This window comes from Littorina saxatilis, linkage group LG17, assembly GCF_037325665.1.
Source record: "Littorina saxatilis isolate snail1 linkage group LG17, US_GU_Lsax_2.0, whole genome shotgun sequence".
Lineage (NCBI taxonomy): Eukaryota > Metazoa > Mollusca > Gastropoda > Littorinimorpha > Littorinidae > Littorina > Littorina saxatilis.
Genome location: NC_090261.1, coordinates 63,479,467 through 63,487,761, shown reverse-complemented (window position 1 = coordinate 63,487,761; position 8,295 = coordinate 63,479,467). Strand labels below are relative to the sequence as shown.

Below are 8,295 nucleotides of genomic sequence, written 5' to 3'. Positions count from 1 at the left end.
TACGGTGCTTCAGTCGGAGTGGACGATCACTCACGGGGCACTGCTTCGCCTTTGGGCCCAGGTCCAAAAGCCTCTGGTGGACCTTTTTGCCACAAGGTACTCAAAGAGGCTTCCGGTGTTCGTCTCGCCATTCCCGGACCCTCAGGCATGGCGAGTGAACGCTCTGGACTTTCCCTGGACGGGTCTGGAGGCGTACGCCTTTCCTCCCTTTCCGTTACTCAGCCGAGTAATCCGGAAAGCGGAGATGGAGGAGCCGGCCCTTCTTCTTCTGGTCGCTCCTCTGTGGCCGTCGCAGGTCTGGTTTCCAGATCTTCTTCGGCTCGCCCAAGGGCCCCCCATTCCTCTCGCACTCGTGCGAGGGGAACTAGTGCAGCCCCGAACAGGCATTCCACACGAGGAGCCCAGTCTTCTGAAGCTTCACGTGTGGAAGTTGTTCGGGACTCGCTGAAGCGCTCTGGGGCGTCGTCTTTGACTCTGGACTTGGTGGCTCGCTCGCATAGAGCGTCCACCTCTTCAGTTTATGCTTCCCACTGGAAGGCATGGACTGCCTGGTGTTCAGCTAGAGGGGTGAGTTCGGTGGCTCCGCGCTCTATTCAGGTCGCTAACCACCTCTCTTTCATGTCTTCGCAGGGCGCCTCAGTCTCCTCGTTGAGGGTCCGGCGCTCCGCTATCTCGGCGACTCTTAAGCAGATTGGTCGTTCTGTTCGAGTCGGGGGCGTTATAGCTGCAGTCATTAAAGGGGCTGCTCTTAAGGAAGCTAAAGCTCGTTTGCCCGCTCCCAAGTGGGACTTGTTTTTAATCCTGGAATTCCTTCGTTCTGCGGATTTTGAGCCTTTAAGCGAGGCCAGTCTGTTCAATGTCACTCGCAAAGCGCTGTTTCTCCTTTTGTTGGCTACGGCCCGACGGGGTAGCGAGGTCCACGCCCTGTCGGGTCAGCCTGGAGATATCTCCTTTGAGCCGGACGGTTCCGCATCTTTGCGTTTCCGGCCTGATTTCCTGGCCAAGAATCAGTCTCCGGGGCAGGCCTCTCCGCTGGTTAGAGTTAAGGCTCTGACCAGCGCGTTGGCCCCGGATGACCCCGATTCGGTCAATTGCCCTGTGAGGGCACTTCGTCTGTACTTAGCCCGGACTCAGCCGATTCGGTCTAGTTCTCAGAAGTTGTTGTTTATCTCTCTCCTTACTAGGCGCGAGAAAGATTTGTCGAAGGTAACGTTGGCCCGGTGGGTGTCCTCGCTCATCAAGCAGGCTTATGAGTGGAGTCGCACAAAGAGGGGGGGGGTTATGCCCTCCTTGCCACTTGACTCGGCCCGAGCCCATGAAACGAGGGCGTGGGCATCCTCTCTGGCAGTTCTGCGCTCCAGACGTCTAGAGGAGGTGCTGACAACTGCGTATTGGCGTTCCGAAGATGTTTTCATAAACTTTTATCTTCGGGACGTCACAGCTCTTCGACAGGATGGCTCCAGAGGCCTTCCAGCGCTCATAGCAGCAGGCCAGTTCCTGTCCAGAACTTGATGGTGAGTTTTGATTCATTTCTAGCCCACCGCCTTGTTGATGTTATCTGCTAATGTGATTCGGAGTAAGAATATGATATTAAATGGAAAATTTCCTAAATAAATTATCATTTAATTAATATACTTACCCGAATCACATACTGTATTCCCTCCCACCTGCCCCGCTTATGGTTTTAAGATTTTTTAAAGCCGTATGATAATAGGCACGTGTTCCTAGAGGAAGTGACGTGGCATACACCCGTATGGGAGGTAACTCCCGGTGTACTGGCCCATTACCAAAGCTACTTTCACTTTCGTTTTGGTGATGGGGTTGCTTCCCTTTAAATTCTTTAGCCGGGTAAGCGTTTTTCAGTGATAAGCATCTCAGGTGACTCAATGCTAATGTGATTCGGGTAAGTATATTAATTAAATGATAATTTATTTAGGAAATTTTCCATTTGGACAAACATGCATCTGACTGACCTCTGATTAACATGCATCCGCTTGACCTCCACATGTGGTTAGTTTGACCTCCACATGTGGTTAGTTTGACCTCTACATGTGGTTAGTTTGACCTCCACATGTGGTTAGTTTGACCTCCACATGTTGTTGATTGCCAGTGTTGACAAGCCAGATGACTATGTGTGCTTGATGTACAGTGTGGGTAGCCTGGCAGGGAGGGATGGGGAGAGTGCACGGTGATGTCAAGGGAGATCACTCAAGTGTGGCCAGTCCTACCCATGTAAATAAAATCACAAGGGCTGTGCATGAGCACACGGTGGTAAACAAAAACATGGGATGCTTGAGCACTTTCGGCCCCAGCTGTGATGGCTGCCCACCTCTGACGAAGGGTACGGGCGCCTCGCAGTATTGTGCTTGACCTTCCATATCGCACCGAGGATTATTGTTGCTATGACAACACCTTCTGGCATGATATAACCAAATATCTGCTGACGGGCCAGTTTATAACTGTGCCTGTGGTTGCATGAGACAGGCCAACAATGGGAATTGTCTGGTAAGGTTTGTCTCCTGTCTCCAGCAGTACAGAGACCTGGAAACCGTCTCTCCATGTCACTGCTACGTGTGACACAGAGATGAGACTGGTGAAGACAACGGAAACAGATGTTGCATTGCATCTCGCTTAGCTGTAGCGCTATGAGTAGTGAGCTCTCCGCCCATAGCCAGTGGCTGTTTGATGTTCATTACATCTTACCATGATGTAGCGCATGCTGTCTATGGCCAGTTGGTGTTTGAAGCTTGCAACACGCTCCATGCTAGATGCCATACCAACAAAGTTCCCAAGATGTTTAAACATGCCACACCAACATAATTCACAAGATGGTCAAAGTGATTTTCACGACTTGTATCGTGTAGCATGCAAAGACCACAACAGGTGGCACATGCACTAACGCATGACGTCATTACGACACACACCTACATCAGACATTACACAGCTGTGAGCGCTGAAAGCAGGCGTCATTACGACACACAACTGCCTCATACAGAACACGGCTGTCAGAGCTGAGTTGTCTGACTGGCCCTGTGTCGGGGCCGCACCGGATTGGACATGGCTGACTCATGGCGCCCTCTTGTGTCTGTTGCTGTGGCAACTAAAGAGTACTGTGTGCCGGAGCGGCTTGTATATTGTTAAGATGACAAATATTCACATATAAAAAAAAAGTCAACTGTATGTTGGATTTAGCCGAAAAAAGATCAAAAGTTTGCTAAATGATGATCAATTTGTAGAAAAAAGATATAATTTCTCTTGTAAAAGGATGTCATATCTCAGATATCTTAGATATTTCTGTTGAAATTTTGAAAAATGAGAAAGAAAAAATATCACTGAAAAGAAGATTTGTTCTTTGAATACAAGATCTTTGACATCAAATTGATGCTGTTAAAAATAGAACGACTTTGAAAAGAAATTGTACATTATGCATGACAAATGTAGTGTTGTGTTTTTATTGGTTTGGTCTAATATGTTCAAAAACTAATGCATACATAATGACTTTAGTCAGTAGCATAGAAATGTGGACTTGATTCCGTGTTAAATTTATGAGAGAAGCAAATTTTAACATAATTAAATTTCAAAAAAGATACCTTTATAAGTGGACGAAGATGTATGCATTAGTTTTTGCTAAGTGTGTATTTTAATCGGCTGTGTAGTTATCTCCCCTCTACCTGGCTCAACCGGCTTGATAGGCAGCATGCTATTTATAGAATCAAACATTAGCGACAGAAACTGTTGGTCTTACAATCTTACCTTTGAGATATCTACGCAAGTTCTACAATCTCAGGTGTTTTATACAATGTAGTGGTTTGCTGAATGCAGACAACAAAAACCAATTCAACTGAAAACTGTTGTGTTGTTCCTTTGTGCCTAGTTGAGGAATGGGGCATTTCATTTTCTAACATGCATAACGGTAAACATTTAATTGAGATGTGTTGTTGATTACCCTGTTCAGTTGTTTGAACACCGTACAAAATGAAACAAATTGCATGCGATCTCACAGCCTATCTTATTTCCTTCACTCGCAATGTCCTCCTTTGTCTTCAGTACAGCTGTACCAGTGTTTGGGGTGTATGCGCACTGCACTGTACGTTTGGGTACAGTGCTACCTGTGTTTGGCTCAAACACACGCCTCAGCTGTGTGACTTGTGGGTTTTACAGCTGGTTCCTTTGGTCATGCACTATTGTGGCTGTGCCTAATTTATACTGTCTTGGTTTGGACTTGTTCAAGTTTGATTTGCTGGACTATTTATATCATGATTAACTGTTTCCTTTTTACCTGCTATGTTTGACTTTATTCTTGTCAGTGTACTGATACTGATTGTGCTTTTTACGTCACTCTTATCTTGACACAGTGTGTCACTCAATTTGACACGGGTGTGTCACTCTCAATTTGACATGGTGTGTCACTCTCAATATGACACGGTGTGTCTCTCTCAATATGACACGGTGTGTCTCTCTCAATTTGACACGGTGTGTCCTGTGTGTTCCATGCGTGAGCCCTTCAGCCAGCTGTTTTAGGGCATTTTTTCCTTAATCGGCGAAAGATCAAAATGTTACTTTTTAAAATTAATGCAAGATTCTCCTGAACATGTTTCTTGTTACTTTTAAAAATTAATGCAAGATTCTCCTGAATATGTTTCTTTTTGAAACGAAAAGTTCTGTTTTTGTGGAAGTTTACATTGTAAGCTATAATTATATGATGAAAACCAATGTTGTAGTTAGCTTTGAATCTGGAGCCATAGCCAAGCTTGCCTCGAAGGGCCTTACTGGGGAGGGAATACAGGCGGGAATACACAGGACACGCCGAGTGTCGCATGCATCATCTACTGGGCAGCAACGCAGGCAGAGAACGCGTACACCGTCTGCCTCAACAAGGATTTCAATCCAAACCGAAATTTGCCTAATATAATTTATTGTCATGTTTTATTTGCAGTTTCACAAATGTTAAAGAGAAAGATTTTTCAAAAAAAGTGACCTTTTTTTTTTAGTCTTGTACATACTGTGATACATATCTCTTCTTTATGTACTGCTCACAATAGATTTTAGACATCTTGTGCAGGTGAGGGTGTTCTTCATTAGCTAGGAGGGTCGGTGGAAAAGTCTTTTAACTTGAGACTTTGCATGATATTCAAGGGCTTGACATCAACTTTGTCATGATTACTTCTCGTAAGTGTGTCACGATTTCATGTAACTGTGTCAGATACCGGATTACAAGAGTTCAGAGAAATATTTATTTGTCATTTGCCATCTTTTGACAGAATTGTCAATGTGTGTGACAGTTGACCATCAAGACGTTGTACAGCACTTTGCTGTTGACAGACGTTGTACAGCACTTTGCTGTTGACAGACGTTGTACAGCACTTTGCTGTTGACAGACGTTGTACAGCACTTTGCTGTTGACAGACGTTGTACAGCACTTTGCTGTTGACAGACGTTGTACAGCACTTTGCTGTTGACAGACGTTGTACAGCACTTTGCTGTTGACAGACGTTGTACAGCATTTTGCTGTTGACAGACGTTGTACAGCACTTTGCTGTTGACAGACGTTGTACAGCACTTTGCTGTTGACAGACGTTGTACAGCACTTTGCTGTTGACAGACGTTGTACAGCACTTTGCTGTTGACAGACGTTATACAGCACTTTGCTGTTGACAGACTGGTGTGCACTCACAACAACAACAACCTTCACAAATCATGTATGTAGTCCACTTTTCATAGAGACAGCTACTTTGGCAATGCTATAAGAAAACCAGCATTTATTTTTGTACAAATTGATCTTTCAGGACTAAAAGCGGGTGGTAGAAAGGTAGGCACAGGAACACAAGGTGTTGTGACACATGCTGTGTTTCTCCCTGTCAGTGTAGAGAGATTCCTTTCAGTGTCTCCAGTGCTACTGCCTGTACCGCTACCTCCCCCTGCTAGAGTGTATTTCACACAAAGTATATATGAAAAAAAAGGAAATAAAAAGTAAAAGGAAGCCTGAAAATACGTTCTTGTTACATGTATTTGTTTCTGTCACATGAGTGTGTGTGTGTGTGTGTGAGTGTGTTTCTCTGTCTGTGTGTGTGTGACGGAGTGGGGGTGCAAGAGCTGGCAGCCAGTGGCTACATATGCAATGACCAACATCACAGTCTTCAATACAATCATTTGTAAATTGGTATTCCCTACTTCTGATACTGTTCTTATCATCGCAATGTCTGTAAATATCAGACTGCACACACATCACACACACCACACACACGGCGCACGTTATATGTCGAAGCAGTACCGCCCTGATATGGCCCTTCGTGGTCGGCTGGGCGTTAAGCAAACAAACAAACAAACTTACACATACCACACACATACACACACCACATGCACACACACATATATACACAAATACGTGAAACAGGAAGACGTCTGTTCATCAATAATTTGAGAATAATAATAATAATAATAATAAGAACATTTATATAGCGCTAAATCAAAAACTTTCGTTAAAAAGGCTTGCTCTAAGCGCTTGACATCTAAACTAAAACGTCATTCACACTCTTTACAATGATGTACAAGAACTTCATGTCACACTCTTCCATTCAGTATAGCACCATTCACCCCCACTCCGTCCAAAAACAAAACGAGGTTAATGCGGGAGTCACACATACACGACGCACAGAAAAAATCGCAATTTTGGCCAGTGCGTTGTCGTTCACTGGGTGTGCGTCAATGTTCGTTACTCGTTCGTCGAGCGCGCTGGACCAACACTATGCATTTGTTGTCATTCGCTGTGTGTGTTGGGATTTTTGAGCATGTACAAAAATGTGCGGAGCTCGACGCATGTATGTTCTGGACATGCCAGACACACGCAGAGCGCGCTAGACCAACGCTAGACACACGCAGAGCGCGCTAGACCAACGCGAGACACACGCGGAGCACACGCTGTGTATTCGTTGTCAACTCGCTAGCTTCTACAGTGGACCCCCCCCCCCCCCTTTTACAATCTAACAAAATTTGAAAAAAATCGGGTCTTAAAAAGGAGAGATTCTTAAAATGGGAGTAAATATACAGAGGATTTGAACAGAAAATCTTAAAAACCAAGGTGTTAAAAGGGAGGAAGTGTTAAATTGAGGGGTCTTTACACAGGGGTTGCACTGTCCCAGGGGTCTTTACACAGGGGTTGCACTGTACCAAACAGCGACAAAACTTGGGCGCACAACAACACACTGGTCTTATTGGCTCACGAAGTGTAGCCTATGCGATCGTAACTTTGTCTGTCTGTGCGTGCGTGCGTATGTGCGTATGTGCGTGCGTGCGTGTGTATGTCTGTGGTAGAAACTTTAACATTTCGTCATTTGAAGACGTCACATTATGGCGTAAGAGGGTTAGACGTCACGCGAAGGAATGTCTCGGTCATTGTTATTTTGAGCGGGCCGAGACTATTTGGCAGTCGTGTCTGTAAGTAGGCTACATGCAGACTGAGACAGATCTAGATCTAGTGTCTCTCTTTCTTGCACAGTGTCACCAATGCTTACTGTGTGTGTGTGTGTATGTGTGACGGAGTGATTGAGTTTGTGTTACTGTTTGTCGATTTCTTACGTGAGCCTTGAAGGCTTCGCCTCTTGTTTTCCATGTGTAATTAATGTTCAATCCGCGGGCCGTGTGTCGCGTATGTGTGACCAAAGGCCTCGACAACTTGAAAGTTGGGCGCACAACCGTGACGATGCACTGATCTTATTTTCCATGTTTCATTCATTTTCAATGCGCGGACCGTGCGTCGTGTATGTGTGACTCCCGCATAACTGAACAAAAAATTCACAAGTGCATCCACTTAAACAACAAGCAGACCCACTCAAATGATAAATAATAATCACTTTATTGTCCATTTAAATGAATACATGTAAATTTAACAAATCTAACTTGCCTGTAATCATGCATTTTAGTCAGGGATAATTAAAGACAGACCAAACACATAAGCATTTGTATCAACAAGCAATAGACCTAAGTTTGAGGAAAGTATTATTTTGTTCTTAATTGTCAGCTCTGTAGCGAGTATGAAAATAAGTCTACAACTGTGTATACGATGTATTGCTGCTCTGATGTAATTTGACAAGTTATCACAGCACTGAAAACATTTCTTTTCAGGAAAAGCATGACAAAGACAGCATAACAAAATTGACGGGAAACATTAAAAAAAATAAAAAGAAGCCCTCCCCGGCGGGGAATTGAACCCCGGTCTCCCGCGTGACAGGCGGGGATACTGACCACTATACTACCGAGGAGCCATGGACACTCCGAGAAATATACAGTATATAAAAT

At 44.6% G+C, this 8,295-nt stretch overlaps 1 non-coding gene across 1 annotated transcript; it reads right to left on the bottom strand.

Annotated features, from left to right (window-relative positions):
• Positions 1–8,186: 8,186 nt before the first annotated feature.
• On the bottom strand, positions 8,187–8,258 carry Trnad-guc (transfer RNA aspartic acid (anticodon GUC)). The gene has a single exon. It is a non-coding gene; the product is annotated as a tRNA-Asp (tRNA).
• Between the last annotated feature and the right edge of the window lie 37 nt (positions 8,259–8,295).